The sequence below is a fragment of the Pectinophora gossypiella genome, chromosome 25, assembly GCF_024362695.1.
Source record: "Pectinophora gossypiella chromosome 25, ilPecGoss1.1, whole genome shotgun sequence".
Taxonomy (NCBI): Eukaryota; Metazoa; Arthropoda; class Insecta; order Lepidoptera; family Gelechiidae; genus Pectinophora; species Pectinophora gossypiella.
The window spans coordinates 5,005,924-5,018,496 of NC_065428.1; the positions used below are offsets into that span (position 1 = coordinate 5,005,924).

Here is a 12,573-nt window from a genome sequence, read left to right on the forward strand (position 1 = left end):
TTGATCATAAAATTCTCAGTCTCAAAGGTAAAATTTTATTTATGTCTGCATCTATAAGAAACTTGCCCCATCTTGGCTCCGAGCTGGTTTTAAAAATATGAATGGAAAGAGACGGGTGGCTAAGCGTGCCGGGGGAAAGAGACGGAAACAGAGAGGTGAGTGGAGAAAGAAAGAGATGGAAGACTGTCGCGTGGCGGGAAAAAAGTTGTTAGGTAGCCTAGACGGGACTACGGTCACGAGTACTAACATGTATACACTTTGATACCATATCACATTAACTTATTTGACAAATTAAACCGTAAGTATGTCTCATTAAATGTCAAATATGATAGCGCGCCTAATGCCGCGTAGCGTGAAGAATATTTAGACTGTCAATTTTGATGTTTTATTGCTGTTATTTTAGTTTTAATATTTTATGAATATGGGTAGCTTAAGGTATTTTATTAATTGTTATTTATAAAATAGGTAGAAGTTAACGTAATGTAACTTGTACCGTCCGTTCTTTCATTCTGTATGCTTGAAAAAGTAGAATTTGGTGATACCTACTATTTTTATGCACTGTAATCTGCAATGTACCTACCCTGAATTCATGCAATAAACGTTTTAATTATTATTATTTTTACATGGTTCTAAAGTGAGTACATAATATTATTGTTCATAACTCTACGTTTCTGATGCATTTAGTATGGTATCTTAAAATGCGTTTTGTTTTTGCAAACGTAGTCCCTTTGGGCATTTGGTGTGATGACTGGACTGAACCATTAAGCTAGAGGACCTGGACCTGGAGGAGCTCTTGACTACATCCTGCTACTTAATGAAAATAAAACAAAATAGGTTTATTTTACGTTATCGAATGTTAGTAGGCCGCTCGATTCTATTATTGTAAAAAATAAGGAATTGGACCTCACGGATACTGCTGTATTTTTGGGAATTACTTTGGACGCTAAGTTGCAATGAAGTCCCCATATTGATAAGTTGTCTAAAAGGCTCAGCTCAGCAGCATTCGCGGTCAAAAAAATTCGTTTAATAACCGATGTAGAAACCGCGCGATTAGTTTATTTTGCCTACTTCCACAGTCTAATGTCGTACGGCATCTTGCTGTGGGGTCATGCTGCAGATGTGAACAGCATTTTTGTTCTGCAAAAGCGAGCCATTCGGGTGATTTACAAATTGGGACCCAAGATGTCACTTAGAAATAAATTTAAAGAAATTAAAGTGAAAGTGATTGAAGTGGCTGCAAGTTTTTTTTGATTACTTGTGGCTCTGCCCACCCCATTAGGGATTACGGGCGTGAGTTTATGTATGTATGTATGTTAAAGAAATTAATATTTTAACTTTGGCATCACAATTATATCTTTGAAAACTTAATATATGTAAAAAAACATATAGGATTATTTGCAAAAAATAGCGTTCGGCACATTGTTAATACATGGAATAAAAATAAACTTGCTTTACAAGTCAGTCGATTACATAAGATTACTAAATCTTCTAAGGGGCAATGTATACGTTTTTACAATAAGATTCCCATTGACATTCAGAATTTGCCTTTCAACTGCTTTAAGACAGTAGTTAAACAAAAACTTTACAAAAAAGGTTATTATAAAGTTAGTGATTATTTAGAAGATATGAATGCATGGGATTAACTGTCTGAGAACTGATATTAGGCAGCTAAATTACTCAATTGTATATCAATATTTTGTTTATTTTTATTTTTTTAAAGAACGTCTAGGGCCCTGTGCCGAGGTTTTTCTTGCAGCTTCTTTTCCCCGGCTATACAGGTTGTGAGAAGCTGCAGTAGTTTTAGGCGGATGAGACGTTCGTTATGTAAAAATTGACGATTCAAAGTGTAACTATGTTACCTACTGAATAAAGATATTTTTGAATTTGAATTTGAATTTGAACATCCCAAATTGGTTAGTCGGAGGTACATCCATCGCGAGATGAACTAAGTATCGACACCTCACCGAGCTCTCTGTTAGACCAACGTCATAGGCAGTGAGCCGTATCGCCATCCATAACTTCTGACAATATGTAGAAATCAGAAATCATTTATTGCAAGAAATATACGTTATAGATCTTTTTTACAATTATGGTACATTTTAAGTACATTTCACTTCTACTGGCATGCAAATATATCTCATAACAGTCATAGTGATAATTATCAATCAGATATGTACATGTCACATAAAAATAATAAACTTAAATAATTTATTAATGTCATTATATCATTGAATGTCATTATTCATTTTCACTATAATATCATTTATAAAATATAACATAACATGTAAATAATTAGTAGGTAATTAACTATATAATTATTATAAAGACAACATCCAGCCACTATTGATACAAAGGCCCGAGATAGATATGATGCGAACCATAACCTACCAACCTTTTACCTTATTAGCTGTCTTTGATTACTTGTGACTCTGCCCACCCCATTAGGGATTACGGGCGTGAGTTGTATGTATGTAGGTAATTTGTAAGTCCCATAGTCCCATCAGTGAGCGCAGGTTCAAACGAAAAACGTCTTTGTTGTAAGTAGTTATACACTACATTGCTGCATTGCGGATCTCTGGAAAAAATGTCAGACAGACAGAAAAAACAGTCGGTCCCTAAGGGAGTAGGCAGAGCAAAAGTCTACAACAGAATGCGGTAATAATGCGGTTCGATTGCAGCTTAGATTCAGTTATGCTATCTGTACAAAAAAAGCATTCATGCTGCAATTTTTAAGCCAGCTTGCAGTTCAAATGCAGTTCAGTCTGTAATATTCTGACAAATTAAATTGACCAAATTGTTATCCGACTGTGGCGAAGCAATAAAAATATAACTTTAAAACCTAAAACCCGACTACATAAAAATCACGCTCTAAAAAGTATGAAACAAGCAAATTGAAACGTAATATGAATGAAAGAAATTGCTCTAGAGCAATAAGGCCGCCCAAATTGTACTGTTTTCATGTGTTAATGTCTGATTGTTTAAATGTAGTTCTGTGCAATAAAGTATATTTGATTTGATTTGATGAATACGTATTTTTCTGATATTCTGCTGAATAGTAATGTTTTGTAGATAGCCGTGTTCGTATGCCGTGATAAGCCAATTTTTAGGACAGATTGGCATTTTATATTTTCTGAAATTCTTCCGAATCCGAAACAAACTGTGGGCGCACGTTTTCACATGAAATTGGATATACTAGCCATCACAGAGCACATCAGAGAGCAGACTTTCCAAGCTCTTGAATGACAACCGTCAATGAACCACCAGCTGCTGTCGCTGTAGTCGAAATCGACTGTGAAGCATCATCATAATTACCACGGCATACGACCGAAAGAAAAAAAAACAGAAAATAAAAAATATACCTATTTTCCCGTTCCGTTCTTAGAGCGTGATTTTTCCATAGTCGGGTTTTAGTTTTAAAGCTTCTATTTTTTTTTCTAAATCGACTCTACCGGAAATCAAACCTGAGACTTCGGATTTGTCAATCGAACTGTAGATTAAACCACCAGAAAGACGAGAGATATCGACTAAAGGTTTAATCAACATTTGAAATCCTCTTACTCGCTCAGTAATTAGTATCAATTTGAATAATCAAATTGCTACAATTATTTTATTTGTCTTAGATAGAAAGTGTCAAATGACCGGCGTCTTTGATCTGTGTTATCAAGGGATTAACGTATCTTGAAATAAGTGGACCTGTCTAATAAAATATTCTGTACGATCTACTCTGAAACGGTGTGTACAGTCATGAGCAATATATAATGTACCCACTTTAGGACTCTCTCGCACTAACATATTTGATATTTAGTGGGACTTACAGTTCAATTTGTCAAAAAAGTTAATGTGACATGGTACCAAAGTGTATACATATTAATGGCTATTAATAAAAATAAAATAAAAATAATGCTCGTGACCGTACGATTGATGTATGTGAAGGAAGCAAGAGACGTGTGTGAAGATCTAAGCAAATGGAATTCCATAGTCTCTGCTTACCCCGGTGCCAAATAGTCGTGAAATATGTATGTATATATGTTTATTCCCTTTTACCCGACTGCGGCTAGGTAATAAGGAGGGTTATTTGTTTCTGTGCCTTGTGGTTCCTGTGTGTGCAATAAAGTATTTGTCATGTTATGTTATGTAGAAAGTTACCAACTAGAAAAACACGATTCAATTATTTTTTTAACCAACTGTAGATGAACTCTACTATCTTTTTTTTTTGTTGATTTGGTTAGGGTATTATAACTATAGGTGTTGGAATAACTATAGGCGAAGCTGCCTGAAAATCAATGAATTTTATTATCTAATACAATACAATTATTATAAGTAATTGATGGGGTTGATGGGGTTGGTGATCCACCTCACAACCCACACGATAGAAAAAGATTATAAGTAACTTATTGAGTTACGACTTATTTAGTAAAATTAGTAGATTTTTTCTCTAGATCTAGCAGTAGCGGATGAAGGATAATAGAATTGCAAAAGCGGTATAGGAAGACCGAGAAGGACTTACGATGACCAAATTGGAGATGTCCTTAGAAAAGGTTCAATACGATCTACTCTGAACCGGCGTGCTTGTATGAAGCGATTGATGAGTGTGGAGGAAGCAAGAGAAGTGTGTCAGGATCGAAGCAAATGGAATTCTATGGTGTCTGCTTACCCCGGTGGGAAATAGGCGTGAGTTTATGTATGTATCTAGCAGTAACTGCCAAGAAAATAATAATATTTTATTAATTTCTACATTTCGTTAATTCCTACGTAAAATGAATGAATGATGAATGAAATGAATGAATGATGAATGAAATGAATGAATGATGAATGAAATGAATGAGGGACTTTCCAGACTACGTTATCCTAAGTAAATACAGATGGCGCTGTACAGACTTAACGTGATAGTTACCTATTTTTATAATTACATAATTATTCAAAAATGTAATCGCAGAGGCATATATAAAAATAATTGTTGCTTGATATTTGGATCATGTATGTATAGAATTATGTTACCTTTATTGCTTCTCTTTATTTCGATCAGACTAATAATGGGTGAAAGATGTGATACGCCTGGGTGTAATAAAAAGGGTCTATTTTACATAGCCAAAAACAAAAAGATAAAAATGCATATTATGTCTGTTATCAATTAAATTAAACGCAGACAACACTATACAGCGCCAACTATATTTTGTTTTTGGAAACGTAACCCGGAAAAATTTAAAAAATCTTACAGGTAGAATGAGTAAATTTTTAGACGGTTGGTTTAGATTTGTGCTTAAAATTGACGTGTGTTCCATAAATTTTATGCTTGTCGATTACCCGTCCCTTTCCTTTTCGGCGGATAAGAAAATGACAGATATAACTTAAAATAAAATTAGATGGTATTTACAGAAATTAGCACCATTGACATATTAAATTAAACTATTACCTAACATAACAAAAACAGCCTATATTCGTCCCACTGCTGGTCACAGGCCTCCCCTCAATCAACCGGAGGGGGTATGGAGCATACTCCACCACGCTGCTCCAATGCGGGTTGTTGGATTTTTACGGCTAATAGCTGGGACCAACGGCTTAACGTGCCCTCCGAAGCACGGAATCATCTACCTATCACCTATTGTACTCTTTCTGTTTCTCTTTTGTATTTCCCGTTTGTGAAATAAAGTATTTGTTATGTTATAACATTAGATTCGTTCCAATAATTTATCAAACTCATTAATTGCAAAGCTCTTACAACGCTCTCGTAGTAAGCGCAAAGACAATCACATTACCATAAAGGAAATCAAGCTAAAAACAAACGAACCAAATTCCACAAACCTTATTGGTCTTATAATGGCATCGTACACAGAAATACCCAATTGAAAATATTGTCCCTGTCGACTGTATTATGTTTTATTCAAGTCCGCAGCTTCCTTACAAGAATACCAAACTAAGCCGATCGACGGTTCACTAAAAAAAAGCTTTAAAAAAGAGAAACGAGTCTTGCTTCCGTTCTATTGCAACTGTTTTTTATTTAAAAATAATTTTACCCGCTCTAATACAGTCGCCGTCACTGTACTTACACGTTATAATTCGAATACATTCAAAATACAAACGAATATGCCAGTACGTAATAAAAACGTGTGGTGTTTTATTAGACTGTGGCGCTGTAAAGGAAAAACTTCTAATGCCGAACGCTCACGGTGATAGTACGGCGGCTACCTCGTTTTTGAGGCTCTGCAGTGGTGTTGAAAAGAGACAGAGCTATAGAGCTTTCAATGGAGCGAGCGAGAAGGCGCTATTATTGCACCGGTAGTGAGGAGTGAAAGAGATCAATAATGAGAGACACGAGGAGTTGAAAAGGGATTTCAGATTAAGGTCGTTGTTGGGCAAAGAGTGGGGTAGTGGAAAATTCTAGAAGGAAATGTAGGTAGAATGTGTTTTGCGGGCTTTTCACTTTTGATGTTGGTATCGTTTAATTGGTATTTTCTTGTGTTCATCGTTTTAGAATTATTATCATTTTCATTTGTCGACATATTTATATACCTACCATGAAATTAATATAAGATATTAACAATGCTTATTAATTTTAAATAAGGCAACATTAATACTCACATGTCTCTCTCACTCTCCAAGTAGGTACCTGAAAAAAAGTGGTTACTATAAGATTCTTTCCATTAAATAGTTCAGAAAGTTTGTTTTATAGGGAGGACAATGAATGGAATATCTACTTTAACCAATTACTCACTTGTGTATGGAAAATTATATTCATTAACGGTCTATAAAACACACTTAATAACGACTCTTTATTTCTACAAGAACTAAATTAATACTCTTAAATGTTCATAAACCCAAGTGTGGTGGTTGTCGAGTCTGTACTCGTTTTAATCTTTGCTCCCCAGGCTGGCCGGGCCAGCGTAGCTTACATACACCCTCAGTCACTAGCTGGGCGGCAAACGCGAATGTATGTACGTTTGCGCGCCAAACGGCTTTCGCGGCAATCGCAATTCGAATGCGGCAAAAAAAAATAAACAAAAAAAGTAAAACGTCAACTCGTTTTTCAAACCAGTGTCAGTGATTTATAAATATTATTATTTGAATAAAAGGATTTGAATTATGAATAAACAATGAACTGACTGATACAGGTGTATTTCGTGCCGTGTTCTGTACATATTTTCACCATTTTCACATCTTCTGCCGTAGATTAAGCGACTATTTTCTTTCTTTATTTTAGTGGAATTAGAGTGATTGTGACTTTAGATTGCTTTTACGTACAAATTGTTGTGTGATTGATAGCTAACCTGAAGGATTAAGCATTGAACGGTACATTTCGTGACTTTGAATACAGGTTGGTGGATTTTCTTTATTTTTTAAAAGTGTTTTAGTAATTAATAAGCAAATGGTTTTGGGGCTGAGATCTTATCTGCGAAGGTGTTTTTATGGCGAAAACTGGATGTTTTATACTTTTTATTTGACAGCTGAGAGAATCAATTTCAGTATAAATCACACCGAACATGTTACTATGATAAATGAAACCAAAAATGTGATTCTGGACTACTTATTTCCTTACTATATGCTCACAAGGAAAGCAATATCGACGTTAATAATAAGTGACATTAAAAATTTGTACAATTATACTTTATAAAATTCTGCCTATAAAGTAAAAAAACAAAAAGATAATTGACAAGGCAATTTTTTTCCTCGGTTTGTTTCACAATACATATTGGCTGACAACAAAATCTAATAAAATGTAAAAAAAAAGGAATAACGAACATTTCTCAGGAAACATCAGTTAGTAGGTTATAAAAAACACCCATTAATTTCAATTTGGAACAAAAAGAAATTCGGCCATTTATTTCCGTTTGCTACATATTGAGGAAGTAATTAGTTGGATAAAAATGAATTTTTCTTTTTCCTTCCGCAAGGGTCCCGGGTTCTAATCCCAATGGGCTGTAGTGTAATTGTTTCGTCTTATTGCAAAACAGAGGCAATATGTTGGTGATTTAGGTACTATCTATGTTTGTACAGTCATGAGCAATATAATGTACCCACTTTAAGACTCTGTCGCACTAACATATTTGACATTTAGTGAGACTTACAGTTCAATTTGTCAAAAAAGTTTATGTGACATGGTACCAAAGGATATACATATTAATGCTCGTGACCGTACTACTTCTGTTTTTCTTCCGATACGTATTCCCTAATCTGAATATTTACTAGAAATACCTTTCTTTAAGTAATACAGGACAAGACACAGATTTAAAAAAAAAACAGAGCCTAAGCCCTAATATAGTACCTATTTATTTTCTTAAGTTTTAAGGATTTATATTTTATTTTGTTAATATTGATACGTTTTCTAACTTACCTACCTATGCATGTGATGGTGTGAATGACTAAGGAAAGACTTGTTACCGATTTTAAAAAAATAAAAATAAATTAAAGTAAAGAACATGGGAGCCAGGTATAACGGCCACATTCAAGCAATTCACTTAGAAATGAAATATTTTTATAGGCGCATAATATGTCAAGTATCAATCATTCTTTTTACATAAATTGATTCGATATGATCATTTTAACCCCCCTGTGAAAAAAACTAACCTCAAGTATTACATACTTTAGGTACACGTACATAAATGGGTTGGGTTAAGTTAGGTCAGTAACATCGCATGGTTAAATTTTGTACCAGGTGAGAACCGTCAGCGCTCCCAATTTGTACGGCCAAGTAGTTAATGCCATTTGCGGCAAATCTGCAATAAGTCACGTCAAAAAAAAAAGGCTTACCCCCTCGGGGATACAGGCCTGATGCTATGTCATGTTATGTTTAGAATTTTTGTATTGTATTATATAAAGGTAATTAACTTTTGTGTTATTTATAAACCTTTTAACGATATTAATATCAATCCAGTTTCGCATTTCTTAATCCTCTTTAAATACTTGTAACGTACGCTTTAAAGCCTTTTAGCTCTAATTGTAAAACAAGGACTTAATATTCAGAGGTCAAACGGATCAAATGACACAATAGATATACAATTTCTTACGATGCTAATGATCAATTTAAGAGCCACGCTCTTGTCGGTATAGCATTCTCTATGCTACTTCTTTAGGGAAATATAGGGCAGTGGTTTCTCTCTCGCGATCCGCCCAGCAGTGCTCTGTCTGACGCGAGTGGGATGGCGCCCAGAGTAGTCTATTCAAAAGCCGTACTAGGACTTCTGTCCTCCGCCTCTGAATAGTATTGACAGTTATTGCTGCCCTCTGTCAGGTTCCGTCCTGCATTGCGTGTTTAAATTCTTAACGGCAACCTAGAAACCGCCTCCAACAAAGTTGCAATTAACGCAATGTAATTATGAATTTCAAATATTAACAACTTCTGAAAACATTAAGCCTGGGATTAGTGATGTGGCGTGCTTAACATAAAATGTATTATAATTATGAATAATTAATTTTGTGAATATTTTACGTGATAAACGGCTAATAGCTTTTTATTTTTCACTCGTCAACTATAAAGGTACTTAAGTAAAAATCTTTCATCCATACTAAGCGAAAGTAATTTTAGCTTTTATTTATTTGTTTACCAGCTTTTTGTACACAGATCAGGATATAAAAACAATTAAACTAACACACAAACAATCGGTTTAGCTTATTTCTAGAAGAAATAGAATAGGTAGAATAACTTTATTCCCAAAACAGTGAAGGTTACAAAAGCATTTACATAAATTAAAATTTTGTGACTAGTAGCTAACACTGCCCAGGGAAATGGGACTGACTCAGCATATTGTTGCTAAGAGTATGGTACGAGTACCCACTCTCACCAACACTGATGTTCTGCCAGTACCCAAATTACGCTTATCAATTCTCGAGAAATCTCTTCCAGCAGACCGGGACAAAGATAAAATGAAAAACTGAGGGCTTCTATGCTGTTCTGGGAGCAAATAAAAAACATAGAACACATTCAGCTGCTTGTCTTCCCGGGCATGTCGTAAAAACCGACAGAGGGATTGCGTCCTCTAACATGATGGACTAATGTTATGGGCGATAGGCTTATCCCTTATCACCATAAGGTTCATCATATCCATCTTAGGACTTCGTATCAACAGTGGCTGCAAGTTGTCTTTGATTACTTGTGGCTCTGCCCACCCCATTTGGGATTACGGGCGTGAGTTTATGTATGTATGTATCAGCCCTGTTCGGAAAACGCATGAATTACATCATGGTGTCATGGGTTTGAATCCTGGCTCGGGTTCTCAACCACAGAATTCAGATTTATGAGGTTGAATTCATCTTTGGGTCGTAGTTAATTAATATTACGTGGTTTTCAGGATTTGTGCCCGGTTAATGGCAACAGGTTTGCCTCCTTTGGCGTTAAAAATACATATATCATCATCTCCCTAACATTTTCCCGTTTTTCAAGGTGTACGCTTACTTGAAATGAAGATTTGGTAGGTCCGGTTTTTTACAGAAGCGACTGCCTGTCTGACTTTCCAACCCGCGACGGGAAAACCAACCCAATGCAGGTTAGGTCACTTCCGAAAATACATTTCTCGGAAATCTGGGTTTCCACAATGTTTTTCCTTCATCATTGAACACGTGATAATCACTTATTATCCAAACATGAATTCGAAAACAAATTCGACAATCATTGGTTTAGGCCTGTTCTGGATTCGAACCTGCGACCTCAAAGTGAGAGGCAGGCGTTCAACCAATACATACATACAAAAAAGGGGGTGGACTATACACCTGTAATATACCTTTCTCTACCCCTTCATGGATACAGGAGTTATGTTATTGGTAGATTACTTAAGCCCATATCTCACTAAGATACTATCGTGGTGCAACTGTGGTTGGACTTGGCTGTATTTTCGATACGCACTTGATCAGTTGTTTTTAATAAAACGACTGTTTACCGTTTCAGTAACTGAGACTAATTGAGCATGCCCTTCGAAGCGCGAATTATTTGAAATCGGAATATACTTTTTCATTATTTTCTAATATTATTTACGGTAGGTTTGAAATTAGTAATGGGTACGACTAGAAACGCCTTTGGAATATTTCTTGTTCCGATCAAGTAATATAATGTCATATACCGTGGTAGCCCAGTTGATACAACGCTTGCCTCTGACTTTGAGGTCTCAGGTTCGAATCCAGCACAGGCCTGAACCAATGATAGCCGAACTTGTTTTCGAATTCATGTTTGGATCATAAATTATTATCACGTGCTCAGTGGTGAAGGAAAACATCGTAACGAAACCCACATTCCCGAAAAGTGTATTTTAGTTAGGTCAGGTTAGGTCACATACCTCCGAAATGCATTTCTCGTGAATATGAGTTTCCTTACGTTTTCCTTCACTATTGAGCACGTGATAATCATTTACGATCAAAACATGAATTAGAAAAAAAAATCGAAAATCATTGGTATAGACCTATGCTTGTATTCGAACCTGCGACCTCAAAGTGAGAGTCGGACGTTCTACCAACTTGGCTACCACAGCTCAAGGCCGCTTTCAAAGTAATTAAATTAATACTCTTTGCTGTATCGTAAGCAATGAATTTATGGATATAATTTCCTTATGACGAACTTATTACCATGACGAAGGCAAAGTGGACAGACGGACAGGGAAAGTACTAGTCTTCTCAAAGTAGCACGACAGACGTCGTACAATTTACTGGCATTAGGAAATTGCTATGTTGCGTTTCAGTCGTCGTTTTCTTAAGGCTTGCCAAGACTTTTGCACACAGTTGCACGTGGCTGCCTTTAGACGTCTTTTGAATACAAACCTTTTATGCAGGTTGTTAGTCATCTTCTATCGTGTGGATTGTGAGGTGGATTACCAACCCCATCAACCCTGGGGGTGCGCCAAAGTTCACATAAATTTTCTACTCCGATAATTGGAACTCCGAAAATGTTCTTCCTAACATTTTTCATCCTAACAATCGCAATTCCTAACTGCTCTGTTTCTGATGTGCATAACACCGAATCATTCAATTTTATAATGACAGTGGCAATAGTTATCTATTATACTATCCTTTGTTTTCCTATATTTTCTCAACAAAACCGTCTTTTACACTATTATTCAAAGTCATATCTTTTTTATTTAGATTAGTTTTTATTCATAATAATCAACATTACATATCCACATTAATTTTAAGTAACTTTTTTTACATAACATGATTACCATAATATGTATAATAATTATTATACCATTGTGATTCTACATTATAAGTAGGTAAATGTTTAAAAAAGCGAGTGGCAGAAGCGAATCTCAAAATAAATTCACTTAGGTTAGCGAGAAGCGGAGCGACGAGCGGGTTAGGTTGACATAAATACAGCGCACGAGCCGAGCGAGCGAAGCGAGCGTGCCGCGGCAGTGGCCGGCGAGTGCCAGAAGCGACTTTAGGGCGTTTCTCACATTAATATACCTACATCACTTTAGACACGGAACAAACACAAAATCTTTTTTTTTTTATAATTTTAATAACACAAAAAATATAATAATATTCCAACAGGAGATTCCACTTGATATCAACTCAGAATCATGAGCTAAGTCATCCCCCTCAGTATTCCATACGGTCTATAAGTAGATAGATGAAGTAGATTCTGGGAAAAACCTA

At 35.6% G+C, this 12,573-nt stretch overlaps 1 protein-coding gene across 1 annotated transcript in view; it reads left to right on the forward strand.

Moving 5' to 3' along the window:
• Positions 1-6,946: 6,946 nt before the first annotated feature.
• LOC126378059 (irregular chiasm C-roughest protein-like) overlaps positions 6,947-12,573 on the forward strand; it is a 133,416-nt gene continuing 127,789 nt past the window's right edge. The window contains exon 1 of the mRNA XM_050026177.1: positions 6,947-7,312. The gene's annotated coding sequence lies outside the window, so the exon portion shown is untranslated. The remainder of the gene's footprint in view (positions 7,313-12,573) is intronic.